This window comes from Eptatretus burgeri, chromosome 5 (assembly GCF_056783735.1).
Source record: "Eptatretus burgeri isolate ZD-2024b chromosome 5, Ebu_testis_v1, whole genome shotgun sequence".
NCBI classification, from domain to species: Eukaryota; Metazoa; Chordata; class Myxini; order Myxiniformes; family Myxinidae; genus Eptatretus; species Eptatretus burgeri.
This window is the reverse complement of record NC_140965.1, coordinates 109,601,041-109,616,657: the sequence shown is the minus strand read 5'-3', so window position 1 is coordinate 109,616,657 and position 15,617 is coordinate 109,601,041. Positions and strand designations below refer to the sequence as shown.

At 31.5% G+C, this 15,617-nt stretch overlaps 1 protein-coding gene across 1 annotated transcript in view; it reads left to right on the top strand.

The window, feature by feature from the left end:
• LOC147027140 (syntaphilin-like) overlaps positions 1-15,617 on the top strand; it is a 98,596-nt gene that overhangs the window by 25,178 nt on the left and 57,801 nt on the right. The window lies entirely within an intron of this gene.

Genomic DNA, 15,617 nt, shown 5'->3' with positions numbered 1-15,617 from the left:
TTAAGACAACGCTGAAAAACACTGCCATAAGTCGTAGTACGCTGGCTTTAAACATTGTACTTTTGGGTTGTCCTCAAATTTTTGCATGCTTGAAATTTTACGACGTATGCCAGCGTATGACTCACACGTTCCGCTACGCTGGCCATAAGTTGTAGGCACATTATGCGATCGTTGGCACACGTTGACACACGTTACTTGTAAGTTACTCATAAGTTGAAACACGTCGAGGTAATAATGTTTAGCGTATCCGAAACTTATTTCTAACCTATGAGTAACGTTTTGTAAGCACGCTACACGAACGTTGTTCACACTTCAAAACACGTTACTTGAAAAAGACGTAGACGTATTTGACGTCTTCAGGACGACAACAGAACTTAATGAACGCATTTCTAACTTACAGATACCGTATAATGGCGTATTGGCAGCGATTAGGGGAATTGGTATATAAAAAGGGGCTTCGCAGGAGGAACCCATCTTTTTTTTAGACTTCGTGGTGAGTACATGTCCATGTCATTCCGAGAGATGGAGGATACGGCAACGCTGAGACAACAATACCTACCTGTCCTCGAACATCAACATGACCTCATCGAGTTGACACTTCACCAGTTGTGTGCCAATAGAGCCGGGAGAAGAAGATGTGAATGGAGGAGAAGGAACTGGGTAAGACCATGGATCGGGAGGCGACGCCATTACGGCATATATGACCAGCTCATGGTGGAACTCCGGAACGAGGACCATGCATCCTTCATCAACTTCCTGCGAATGCCCCCAGTGATGTTCGACGAACTGCTAGCCAGAGTGGGTCCAAGGATAACCAAGCATTATTATTAAGTCATTTCAATAGTCCAGTGGAAGCGATTTAACTCGTTCACTGGAAACGATTTCAATTTCCGAGCACCAGCGTCCAAAAACAATAGGCGAGTGACAGCCATTTGTTAAAACTGAAGTTGCAGCCTATGAATAGAAAACCTCACGTAATCGTCGACGATGCGCTGCCACGCTATGCATACGTTAGACTATCGTTGGGCATAGGTTGTGAGTAGGGTAAGAATACTGATTCTGGCTCACTTTTCCCCATGTAAATGAATGGGGGATTTTCAGCGATTCATATTTTTTTCCCTAAAAATAAATCCCCTTTTTATCCCAAGGTATATTTATTTGTCTCCCCTTTTAACTTGGAGGTTGAACCTCATTGAATTGAACACCTGGGGGTTGAACAGCTCACTCATTGAACCTATAAAGATTTGTTCATTCTCAAATTCCTTCAATAGTTTAATTTTCTTTGCACAATAATCCCCATCTAAAATATTGACAAACAAAACATTTGAATCTTTATATTTTTGAAGATACCCCTTTTGTGCCATTACGAAATGATAAACTTCTCTTAATGCTCTCATCTGGCCACCTCCTGAGCCACATATCATTTTGAGATTATAGTAAATTGTTTTTTCATTGTTCAATTGATAACCATCAAAGTTTTCAGTCCATTCAAGGATATTCATTTTTTCTTTACATCCTCTAACTTACTAGTTTTTAAATTAATTCGCTTATTTGTTTTATTTACCTTTGTTTTAGTTATTTTTTCAATAAGACTTATTTGATATTTTTCACATTCATTATGTTTTCCATTTATATACCAAGACTGAGATTTTCTCCACTCTTTAGTTTGATTAATACTTGGTTTAACCATTTATATATTGTGAAAAAACGCGGCGGTAGCCCTTAAAAAACCCTAACCCATCTTCCCATCGTTAAAACATAATCTATTTTATACACTCTATCATACAATATCCATATGGAACACAATCTATTCCATTATCTAAAATAAATCTCTTATCATCAAAGGCTCCTAATGCCTTTTTATTTACTTCTTCACTATATATGTTATGTTTATAACTTCTTATTGTATTCATTTTCCTATATTCTTCTTTCTTATTCATCAAACAATTATAATAATATCTAAAAGTTATTGATTTCTTTATTACATATTTCTTTATTCCCTTTAACCTCTTATCAATCTGTTCACCATACTTATAAGCATATGCCTTTGCTCTCAATCCAATAAACTCACTCATTACTTTTCCACCCAACTCATCCTTAAACTTACCAATAACCTTTTCATTCTTTTTAGAAAATAACTCACTCTTCTTGCTGAAATTACTTGTATCATATACTCCAATATTTTTCTTCATATCTTCATAAACATCATCAGTTTTTATATCTAGGATAAAACTATCAGTGTCCATATACAACAATGAAACATTTTCACCATACTCTTTCTTTAAGTCATTATACAAATAATCATACATCAATATCTTTGATAAATCAAGAACTGCTGTTCCAATATAAATTGGTTTATCCATTACAATACTTTCCTTTTTCATATGAATTGCAGAAAAGTTCTCTGAAAAAACCTCTTCTCTCTCAAAACTTGGTTTATTTATCAATCTCGAAGCTTCTTTCAAAGATGTTGCAAATCTAATGTTTTGCCTGTTTCTAACATTTTCCATAGTCTTTCCAAATACAGCATTATTCATTAATTTATAAAAGTCCCCTTCAAATTTTACTTTTGTATTTGCTCTCATATCTGTATTGAATTGAATATACTTTTTCACCCAAGGACTTTGTTTAAATTTTAAAACTCTATGAATTTTAGCTACTCTCAATCCTTCTCTCAAAAACTGTTTTAAGCTTCTCTGATGTAAAACATATCCCTCTTTATCATAGAATGTTGTTAATAACTTTTCTGTTGATTTGCCTTTAATATTAAAACTTTTATGACAATCACTGAACCATTCTTTCTTTGGGGTTTCTTTCTCACATGCAAAAGGAAGGTCTTTATGCTTATTATGAAGAACACTCGGGTACCTCAAATCAACTTCAAAATAATAACCTTCTTCGTCATTCAATTCCTCTTGAGAAGAAATAACAATATTCATCAAAGCCTTTTCATAATCCTTTTCTTCCACCCACTCTAATTTACCATAAGGTAGAGATTGAGACATTTCCCATCCATACAAATTATTAGCATCAAAATACATCAAATAATTACTATCTTTTTCACTATCATAATTTGGGAGATATTTATTATTTGCTTTCGCATATCTTTTTGAACATACTTGTGATATTCCACCTCTCTTGGACTTCTCAATCATCAAAAGCATATCAACATCACTGATTAAATCTATATCTTGTTTTGTCATTTTCAACATTGCACTCCAAGCTAAACCAGGAGCTGTGAAATAGTGGGCAGGGTCTAATCCATAACAATTTTTATTATGACAGAGTGTTCTAAAAGCCTCAAACACATCAGCTAACAATAAAACATCTGTTTTTAGATATAAATCATGATATTCTCCAAGGTTCTTTATCTTAAATATTTTCCATATTTCTTGTGCGTGTTTATATTCCTTATCACTTATCTCTTCTTCATAAAGGTTATTATAGAAACTTTCTTTTGAAGGAAGTTGTGTTTCTTTAAATCTCATAAATGAATCCATATAATCATAAGGATAAATTCCCTTACTTGTAAGAATTTTCTCTTTACTTTGAATTTCATTCCTTGTTTGAATTTCCTCTCTCGTAAGAATTCCTTCTTTAATCAGAATTTCATCTTTAATCTGAATTTCCTCTTTAGTTCGAATTTTCTTTATAATTAGAATTTCATCTTCAGTTAGAATTTCTTCATTAATTAGAGTTTCCTCTTTACTTTGAATTCTCTCTTTAATCTGAATTTCCTCTTTAGTGAGAATTTCCTCTTTTGGAAAGAATGAATTAAGATTTGGAAAAGAGTCCGTGGAGCTTAGATTTGATGCGAGGTAGGCTAGTGGTGTTCCCATAAACTTGTAAGAATCTAGAAACCTAATACGAGTTAAAGGTTTTGTGAATATCATTTTTGAAAATGAAATATACTTTTGACTTGTGTTTGTTATAGCAGAAATATTCCCTGGTGTTTTTGAAAGTTCATTTATAAATAGATGTGTATCATAGTTAGCGCTGTTGTGAAGAAAGACTGGAATAAAAGAAGGTAATTTATAATTAAGATTACAACAGGAATGAGCGGGACCTCTATATTTACCAATAAGATGACAATGGTCTCTAACTTTAGACTCCTTAATTTCCCCCTCACAAATATGACAGATATTGTTCATTCTAAATTCTAATTTTTCTTCTTTGGTTAATTTCATTGGTTCATTTGTTTCTTTCATTAATTTAGTGAGTCTTATACAATCCTTTTCTAATCGTTTTACAAACTCTTGTGAAGCATTTTTTCCATGATAATGTTCAAGTTTGTTATACTTTTCTCCAACAGATGATTTGATATAATAACAGAAACCACAAGGAATATGTTTTTTGATATTTATTTGTATATGGTTCTTTTGGATTAGGAGAAGCAGTATTTATCTTTTTAAGGATACATTCAAAATCAGCGTATATCACAAATGGGTGCATTATAGATTTATTATAATCTTCAAAATAAATCTTTTCACCAGGTTTAGGCATTGTAATTACAGCTGATTTATGATTACTACAATATTTTGAATGTTGTTCTAATCGTTCTTTTGTATGAAATGAATAAAGACATCGCTTACAAGGATATATTTTGTTTGCTGTTCTGAATACCTGAGAAGAGATTAATCTTGATAAATTATTGATGTATGTGTAATGTGAATTCTTTCCAACACTAAAATATAAAAGGTCAATGTGTGTTTCTTCATTTTTATAGTTGTTTGAAATTTTTAATATTTGAACTTTGTTTGTATCCGTTAATCCATATACATTAATAGAAAGATTATTCTTTTTCTCAAATTTAGGAATATCTGTTAGTGGCATTGGGAATTTAAAATCTTTAATGTCCAAGGTATTCTCATATTTCATATATTGTTTTACTCTTTCTGAATTACATTTTGGTGGATGTAAGTGAGCAAGAACAGACCAGAGAAAACATTTATTATCATTGTTCTTAATATTAACAACTGCCTTCTTTAGTTTTATTTCTTTTGGTAATTCAATATAAGAAGAAGCTTTAAGAGGGTTTGATTTTAGAATGTGTATATCTAAAAAGATGATTTTTTTAATATTGAATCCACTTCCTACCACTGTATTATCAACATCCTCCTCTTGTCTTGATAGTTCTTCATAAACCCCACTATTCAAAAAATCTTGAAATGATGTTATAAAATGAAGATCTGTTCTCATATAAGGAGTTTGTTCTTCATCTTGTCTTTTCATATTCATTTTCACTCCCATATAAAACTTTAAAGTTTTCATTTCTTTTAATGTCTTTTTAATAAATTTTTCAACATCGGGTTTCACTATTTCAATTGATTCAGCTATTGAAGATGGACTGGGTTCTCCAAATTGAAAAATCCTTATTTTTATATGCCCTTTAAATGCCCCATCAGTGTTTTTAATATAATAGTCTCCCTTTACTTTAAACTCATTTTTCTTGTGTTTTTGTGATTGAAGATGTTGATTATAACTACTCTTCAAAACATCCTTTGAACAGATATCACAATGTTTTCTTTCCAACTCAAGAGGAGATATTTGATGAAATAGATTAAATGTGTGTTTGTTGGTTCGGAGGTGTTTTCTATCATGTTTATATTCGTGATTACAAACATCGCAGTACGTTGTATTCACCATATTTATAGAATAAAACTTTGCTTAAACTAAAATTTTCTTGATGAAAATTTCGTTTAATTTATAGGTGAATCTGTGCTTAAAAACATTTTATCCTCCAACTTTTTCACTTAATAAATACAATGTTTCAAGACACAAAAGACAAGTTTCAATCAATCTCTTCATCTGTTAAAGATACTGAGAAATATGTCAAGGATGTAAAATTGAACAAAGATAAATATAACAACTATTGGATAAAAACTATTATGGTAAATAATATGAGTTCTTCAATTTCCTTCAGTGGAAGGGCTTTTAGTATACCTGGTAGAACATCAATTAAAGTATCTCTCACAAAAGTTTCTCCTCTCCTTCTAGTAATATATTCAAAACTAGAAAAAGCAATGAAACAAGAAAAAGTATCAAAGAACAAAAACCTTATGGATGAAGCTTTAGAAAGAAAAGATAAGACCATCTGTAATATGCAAGGAGAAATTTGTATTTTTTTAAACAACCTTAAAGATGTAAATCCTGATGAAATAAAGGATGTTAATATATCAGGTGAAATGACATTTCGTTCAATAGTAGTTAACGATAATTTTAAAATTACCTTTAATATAAAAAATGTTGTCGTTGAATCTGATAATGAAAAAAAGTATATCGATATCGATGGTAATATACAACTGAAAGTATAGATGAATTTCAGTTTAAGTAAAGTTTTACTTTATAAATATGCTAGACTTTCCTGATTCTCCATATGACAAATTTGAGAATTGTCCTGCGTGTGAAAGACGGGGATTAAACACAGAGTCAAAAGCCTATAAACAATGTATATTCTGTGATTATCTTCTAATTAATGATAATAAAAAATATAAAAAGGAAAATAATTCTTTTAGATTTACACCAAAAATGAATTACTTTACAAGATTGATTAGAGAAATGAATGTAAAGTATGAGGATGATAACACACCTTTCCTTACAAGGGAAGAAACTGAACGTATAAGAGAAATGTTCAAAGGATTGTTGTTGTATATTATTCATGGATGTAATTTTCAGGGAAATATCAACACAAGATATTGTATAAATAAAATAATGGATTATCTTGAAATTAAACCTGAACTTAGGATAAAATATAGAGTTTCTAAAAAAGCCAATAATAAATTAAATAACCTGTTTTTCAAATATATAAATGAATGATTTTTTACCTATTTGGGAAAATAAGATAAAATTTAACAACCATAAAAATCTCCCAAATTCATTAAGATGTCTCATAGTTGGTTCAAGTGGATGTGGAAAAACCTGCTTACTTTTAAAAATGCTCCTCACTCCCAACTTTTTAGATTATGACAATTTAATAATTTTCACAAAGTCGAGTTTTCAACCAGAGTATCAACTACTCTCACAAGGTTTTAATGCTGGTCTTCAAAAGAAGATATAATCGGTTTATTTAAACGTCAAAAAACCTAAATGATTATAACATTGAAGATATAATTCAACTATTTTGTGATACACAGAGATGTAAAAAGAAATCAAATCCTATAACTTGTATTCTTAGTGATAATACGGATGATATACCGTCTCCCCAAGATTTGGATAAATCAAAAAAGAACCTCGTTATCTTTGATGATTGTGTTAATGAGAGAAACCAAACGGTAATGGACAGCTACTACACAAGAGGGAGACATTCTTCTTGTAATTGTATTTATCTTAGTCAATCGTACTTTCAACTTCCTCGTCGTTCCATCAGAAACAATGCTAATACTTTTATTTTATTCAAGTTAAATTCAATAGATATCAATAATTTTTGGAGAGATAATTGTTCTACATTATGTAGTAAAAAGAAATTTGAGGATTATATGAAGCACACGACTGAAAAATATAAATATATTGTTGTGAAACAAGATGAGATATTAAGGGATATATTTTTTGTTTTATAAACAATTACATATATAAATGACAACTATTATTATAAATCTTGTGGGTAAATCTGCTTCTGGAAAAAACTTTCATAAATCAAGGTTCTTGTGTAGTACAAATGAGAATATTGTAAATTTACTTAAAAAACACCCCGTGATACGCATTGTATCAACAACAACTAGAGCAATAAGACCTGGAGAAGTAAAAGGTGAAGATTATCACTATATTTCAGTGGAGGAACATATGCGATTGAGGAATGAAGGACAAATATTTGAGGAGGTTTCTCTTGGTACAACAAAATATTCACATTGTAAGAGTGAGTTAAGGAAACTAAAATCTGGTGGTGTTGGGATATTAGAAACTAATCCAGAAGGAACGAGACAAATTATTAAAAATCTGAGCGGAGTGAAGATTTTATCATTCGGTTTTGATGTTGATGAAGAAACTCAACGCAAACATATGAAAAGCAGAGATGCAAGGATTAGTGAAGAAGAAATTACAACTCGCATTAATGTTAATAAAGAATTTGATGAAATATTTAAAGAAAAGGATTTATTTGAACACATCTACTTGAATGATGAAGAAAAGGAAAATTTCCCTGTTAATCTTTACAATTCATTAAATGATATTTTACAATAAATAAATGGATACAAAAGAAAGAGCAAGAAGATTTAAGGAACATCAAGAGTTGGTTTCAAAAGTTGTAAAACAACAGGAAGACATAAAGAAGAAACGCAGACAGAAACTAACGGGCGAAGAAGCATTTGAAAAAAAACAAGAGAAATTTTTTAAACCACTTTTAAAAACTTCCCAAGAAAAAATGAAAGATGTTTCCACAGTTCCCACAGTAGAATATACTCCTAGAAAGCTTCAAATGTTAAAAGATTTCAGTCAAATGACAGAGGAAGAATTAGAGCATTTAGGAGAATTAGAATATGATGATGAAGGTTTATTTCAGCAACTGGAAGAGATTAATCAACCCCCTGATTATATTGTGAATGCTATTCAAAACAATGAATATTCAGCGGATTCAAAAACCAAAGCAGGACTCATTCCAACAGAACAACCAGCAATATTTCATCTTGTTCAAGAAAAGGTATTGATATTTAATGATGAATTAAGGTTCTTAAGTTCTGCTCAACCCCCTGTTAAACTAACTCCGAGATTAATGTTTCTTCTCACAAAAGATGGAAGACAAGGTTCAACTGTGAGGGATGAATCAAAGTATATTTATAAACCATTGGATATGGAAAATAATGATGATAGAGTATATATTGATTTGCTGAACACTCTAAATTATAAGGTTATTCTTTCTGGTAAAAGTAGGAAGAATGAGAAGGAGAAACACATTATTCAGGCTTTAAGTATCCTTGGTTCAGGTATTAGTTTTCTTCCAAATGACCCATCGCAATTAGTTAATAGACTGTTATTGTTGTTAGGCAGTAAGAAGGCTGGAAATAACAATTGTTTTAATGAAGCATCAGCCATTTTAGACCAGTTGATGAACATGAAAATAATTAATAAATCTCAATATAAAGACATTTTATCTCATATTAAATAAGATGAGAAGCACAATCCTGAGTTTTAATTTCACAACAAGCGACCACACATCTTCATTCCCATACCCACTACAACTTGACACAACAAAAGAATATGAGGCATCTTTATTGTCCATGGAAACTTATAATACCTTATTTAATATAACCGAGAAAAATGACAAGTTTAGTTATAATCCGGGAAGTGGATACAAAACGATAACAGTCTCACCCGGAGCATACGAGATTTCTCAAATATCTTCTGAAATTGCTCGTCTTATGAAAGAACAGGGTGATGAACCAAAAAATATTGTTATAAACATTCAAAAACATACTTCAAAATCAACGATTAAAGTTAAAAATAACTACAAGGTTGATTTCACAATTGATAATTCATTTAGAGAGTTATTAGGTTTCTCCTCAAAAAAGATTGAAACTAATGGGACGTTTTACAGTGATAATGTCATTCAAATATCCTCAGGAATAAATTCGGTGTTAATTCACTGTGATTTGATTGATGGTGCTTATAATGATGGAAAAAAACAAATACAATATTTTCATTCAGCGCATACTCAACCCCAATTGGTTATAAATTCAATATGGAACCTAAAAATTTGGTTTATCTACCTGTGTCAGGAAAAACCATACACAGAGTAAATTTTAGGATAACCGACCAAGATAATCGTGTGATTTCTTTTAATGGAGAAGTTATATCCATCAGAATTCACCTACGTGAAGTTTTTCAATAAATAAATACGATGGTTATTGTGAGGAAGCACGAGTTGGGAAAATATAAAATAATTACAGGGGATGGGATGTTCCTTTCCCCGTACTACAAGGGTGAAGGTATGTATCTTGGTAGAGGATACTATAAACCTAAGAGACAAAGGGGTGTCGGACATCAATTTAGAGGAGATGGGATAATTGATACTCTCATGGGTATTGGTTCAACTATTCTTAAACATAAAGACCTAATTGGTTCAACTGCTTCTGCTGTGGGAAATGTAGCAGGTGCTGTAAAGAGTATAAAAGATGCTCAGAAGGAATCTCATAAATTACAAGCAATAAAAGAAATTAAGAAAGGTAAAACTCAGTTGTGCCCCCAAGAACGACACAAAATAATGCAAATACTTGGAACAGGGTTTCAAAAGTTTTAACATCTTTTTCCTAAATAAATACAAGTATGGAAGCAATTGATAGTATCTATGATTTGGATGATACTATTATTATCTCAAACTCCACTAAAAAAGAAGATTACTTCAAGGTAAATGCAATAACTGGAACAGACTGGAATACAAATGGTACAAAAAGTTTTGAAATGAATAATCAACAAACCTATTTGAATCTCTCCGAAAGTTTCTTGTTGTGTAAATTTAAATTCACTAAGGCTGGGAATAACACAAACGCTACACTTGTAAATGATTTCTTCTGGAAAATGTTTGATAGTGTGCGATTGTATATTGGAACACAAGAAGTTGAAGCGGTTGATTATGTCTCTGCTGTATCTGAAATGATGAAATTTACACTCTATACATTCAGTGATAGAATGGGAAAGGGGTCTGTTGAAGGTTTTATTCCTGATATGTCAACGGGAACAAACACAGACCCTGGATATATTCAAAGGAAAGGAATGTTTAATGATGATACAAAAGCAGAAAATAGTTTTACTGTGGCAGTTCCTCTTAAAGGTATATTTGGATTTTGTGATTATGATAAAGTTCTGTATGGTCTTAAAATTAGATTTCAACTACAAAGGAATGATAATGAAAATAGATTGCTTTTTGGTGTTGGTAGTGCTTTTGGTGAACAGAATAAATTTGTAATTGAGGAGATGAGTTGGTATATCAGTGAATATACTCCTAATCTTAAAACAGAAGAGATGTTGAATCGAAGACTTAACTCAAAGAAACCACTCAGTGTATCATACCTCAAAAGAAGATGTCAACACGTTAAACTCAATCAAACTACTTACACATGGAATTTGGGTGTTCTGGAAGGAAAGCCACGATATCTGTGGATGATTTTTAAAAAGCCAGATGGTGATACTGCGACTGATAAGAATAATGCATTGAGTGATAATGCTAAGGTGAAACAACTTCGCGTTTCTCTAGATGGAACATTTTATCCACGAGATAGATTGGAAATTAATTGGGAAAAAAATGATTTTGCTGAAGCATACAAGTCTTACCAAAAGGTGTGTGAAAGTAATGGAAATAAAGAACCTATTTTGGATATGACAGCATTTAAAAGTTTGTATACAATCTATGCGTTTGACCTGAGCGCTCAAAAGGAAACTATAAAGTCTAATCGAGTGGATACTTCCCTATACATTGAAAGAGGAGAGAGTGAAGAAGTTGATACATATTGTTTGCTTTTGGAAGAAACAGAATTGCAGATTAATACAGATAATGGTGTGATGATTAGTCTCACATAATTTTTTGTTAAATAAATGAGTGGCAAAGTACCAACTGGGGTATATGTTAATCAAATCAATCTTCATAAACTATCATCTTGTGTTCAAAATCAAAAGCCTTGTACGATTAACGTTAATACAATTCAGAGAAAAGGAGCAGTAAGAATTGATGTTTTGCTCACAAGAGAACAGGTTAAAATCTTGAATGACACTGGCTCACTTAAAATTAAAATGAAAAAACCAATGTTGAAAAAATATTCAATAAGAGAGACGAGTGGAGGATTTCTCCCATTTCTAATTCCTTTATTTGCTGGTATAAGTGCGGTTGGAGCATTGACGGGTGGTATTTCAACAGCGGTCAAAACTGCCAACGAAAGGAAGGCTCAACTCCAGGCTCAAAAAGAATTGGAAAGACATAACAAAGAGTTGGAGAAACAAATTAGTGGAAGTGGTGTAATTGTAGATTTTGCTGAAAAACTTGAAGGTCTGCCTGATAAAGCGAGATTGTTAGTTGGAGATATGCTTTCTTCTATAGCACAAGCAGGTGTAAAATTAACGAAAAGAGGTAATGGATTATATCTTTCTAATAAATAAATGAGCATTGATGAGTGGTTGAAAGAATTTGGAAAGAATACAACATCAAATTTACAACTTGCCAAATATTGTAAGAAATTAAAAATTCATAATGTGGTTATTTGTATGAGAGATGAATTAACAAATGTGCCGAAACATACAAAGAATATTATTATGAACTTAGAAGATAATGATGGGAACGGTTCTCATTGGGTTTGTATTTTTAATAGTCAAGACAAATATTATTTTGATAGTTTTGGTCTTCCACCACCTGTTGAAGTCATAAAATTCTTACAGAATGGTGTTTATCAAACATTTCAAGTCCAAGAATTAAATTCCAAGTGTTGTGGTCAATTATGTCTATATGTGTTATTTCAACTCAACAAAAATAAAAAATTTTATGATATTATTTTTAATCTAATGACTTATGTTGGTAAAGATGGTTCTATCTTTGGTGTATCTCAAGAACTGGATATTGATTTATCATTTGATATAAATGACTTATGACTTATGTTAAGTTATGTTAAGTTATGTTAAGTTAAGTTAACTTATGTTAACATAAGTTAACTTATGTTAAGACTTATGGATGATATAAATGACTTATGTTGGTAAAGATGGTTCTATCTTTGGTGTATCTCAAGAACTGGATATTGATTTATCAAATTATTATACAAAGGCACAGGCTGAATGACATAAATATAATATAAACAAAAATATTAACATGAAAAATGCTTATAAATTAAAAAATTATCCAAGCCCGACTGACGCGAATGACTTGGTGAGATTAAACGATTTATCACAATATATATATACTTAAATAAAACGGCTGTGTATTCCAAAGATACAGAAGTGTTGATATTATCTCCAGGTCATACAGAATTCACAGTTCGAATTAAAATAAATTTTTATAAAGAAGGGCATATCGTTTGTATGAGAATAGAACAATGGGGGTATGATATGAATGATTTAGGGTATAATTGGTCATTTAAAATTAACCTCGAAGACCTGGAACAATTAAATCAGTCTCGTAAGGAAGAATATTATGCACTTGGTATCGAGAATGAGTTTTGTGGAGCCACGATTAGTAAACAACAAATAAAAGAATTTAATAAGGGTAAATATAATAATGGTTTTGCCCTTGTTTATCTCATGAAAACAGAAAAAACAGGATTATATATAATAAGTAAGGAAATACAAAATGATTTAACTATGGGAAGATGGGGAGGTGTTTCGTGCCATAATATTATTCTAACATATATTTCTAATACATAAATGACAGCAAGAAGGCTTCAAGAAAATTATCATTTCTGTGTCCAAGCATACCTTCAAGAAAAGGGTATTCGTTATTTTAATAAATATGTTCTACAACATAAGAATGAGGTATTTTCAATAAAAGATTGGCATTATGCTGATGTTGATAAACCGACAACTTTAGATTTAATTAGAATGTTAAATAATGAAAAAATTATAAGGTTAAGAAAAGGTAAGGCTCTTTTAGAAATTCAAAAGAAATTTTATTGGTTTCCTGTTGTAAAAAAATTATTTTGGATACAGGAATAACAAGAAATCCTGATGAATATATGTATAATATTCTATGGGGTGTAAGCGATTCAAGGATAGTAAGGGATGAGGAAGGAGTTGAAGAAGAGAGGGAAGAGGAGGAAAAGGAGAAGGAGGAGAGGCAGAAGAAAGAGAAGGAGGAAAAGGGAGAAGAGAGAGAAGGAGGAAAGAGAGAATAGAGAGAGGGAGGAAAGAGAGAATAGAGAGATGGAGTAGTAAGAGAAGGAGGAAAAGGAGAAGAGAGAGAAGGAGGAAAGAGAGAATAGAGAGAGGGAGGAAAGAGAGAAGAGAGAGAGGGAGAAGAAAGAGAAGGAGGAAAAGGAGAAGAGAGAGAGGGAGGAAAGAGAGAGAATGAATAAATATCAAAATATGGAAACCAGTGAGATTCAAAAAAGATTGGTGGTATTACAGAAAATAACTCAACCCACTGAGGAGGAAAACAAAGAATTAACAAGTCTATTTGCAATATTTTCTTCAAGACTATTGACATCGTCAAGCTATTCATTTTAATTCAAGTTTTTTCTTAAATAAATGGAGGAGAGAGTGAAGGCATTTCTTAGGATTCTTTATGTTTTAAAAATTAAGATTCAAATGTGCATGTTGGAAACTAAAAAGGTTTTTGCACTCTGCAGGAATTTTTCTCATAAATAAATGAGTTATTGTCTCAAATGTAAAAAGAAAACTAATACTAAAAATATTTCATATATTAAAAGTAAAAATAACAGGGTTATACAAAAAGGTATATGTTCGGTGTGTGGTTCAAAAAAAAATCAATTTATCTCCAAACACAAACTCGGAGGAGATATACAAAAGTTTTTATCAGGAAGTAAATTTACAACTACTGGAATACCAGGGGAATTACATCTTCCAGGGTATTCTTTCTGTGGTCCAGGCACAAACTTGGATAAAAGATTAGATGAGGCAGACAATCCTAAATCCTGGAGTAAACCAATCAATAGAGTTGATGAAGTGTGCATGAGACACGATATTGATTATGGGAATACCACAACGTTGGAAGAAAAGCATGAAGCCGATAGAGAAATGTTGTATAATTTGTCTCTGATACAAAATCCAACCTTGAGAGAAAAAGTTGATAGGTTCATCGTGAAGAAGATGATTAGTGCTAAATTGAAACTTGGACTTGGAAATTCAAAAACTCATAGGCTCTAATGATGCCATTAAGACTGAAGAGCAATTAGCTGATGAATTACATAAACCAATATTCACAAAGTTTCAGAGAAGGAAAGTTTATTCCAAGGAAGTTGATTATATCTGGTCTGCTGATTTGATTGAACTCAATAATGATAAGGGGTACAAGTATGCTTTAACCGTTATTGATTTGAGGAGTAGATATGCGTGGGTTATCCCTTTAAAAAACAAAACAGGTAATACTCTTATGTTAGCTTTTCAACAGATATTTAATAAAAGTAAGAGAAAACCTAAAAAATTGTGGACTGATGAGGGTAGAGAGTTTTATAACAAGACATTTATGAATTTTCTAAAAAATAACAGTATTACATTATACAGTACCTTTAATGAAGGGAAGGCAGTTGTTGTTGAACGTTTTAATCGTACCTTAAAAGAGAGACTATATAAAAAATTCACACAACTCGGTTCACAACAATGGTCATCTTTTATTCAGGATATTGTGGATAAGTATAATGACACGATTCACACGTCAACGAATATGAAGCCATCAGAAACATTTACAAAATTAAAATATGAAAAAGAGATTAATGTCAGAAAACCTAAGTTCAAAGTTGGTGATATCGTAAGAATATATAGGTGGAAATCTCATTTTGAAAAGGGTTTTACTGAACGATGGATGAAAGAACTTTTTAAAATTGTTGATGTAATAGATACAGTTCCTTGGACTTATAAAATATATGATTTGGAAGGGGAAGAGATTTTAGGTTCATTTTATTCACAGGAATTACAAAAGACAAAACTAAGCAGATAATACACCTTTGTGGACACTCGAGGGCCAAGTCCGAGGTGTA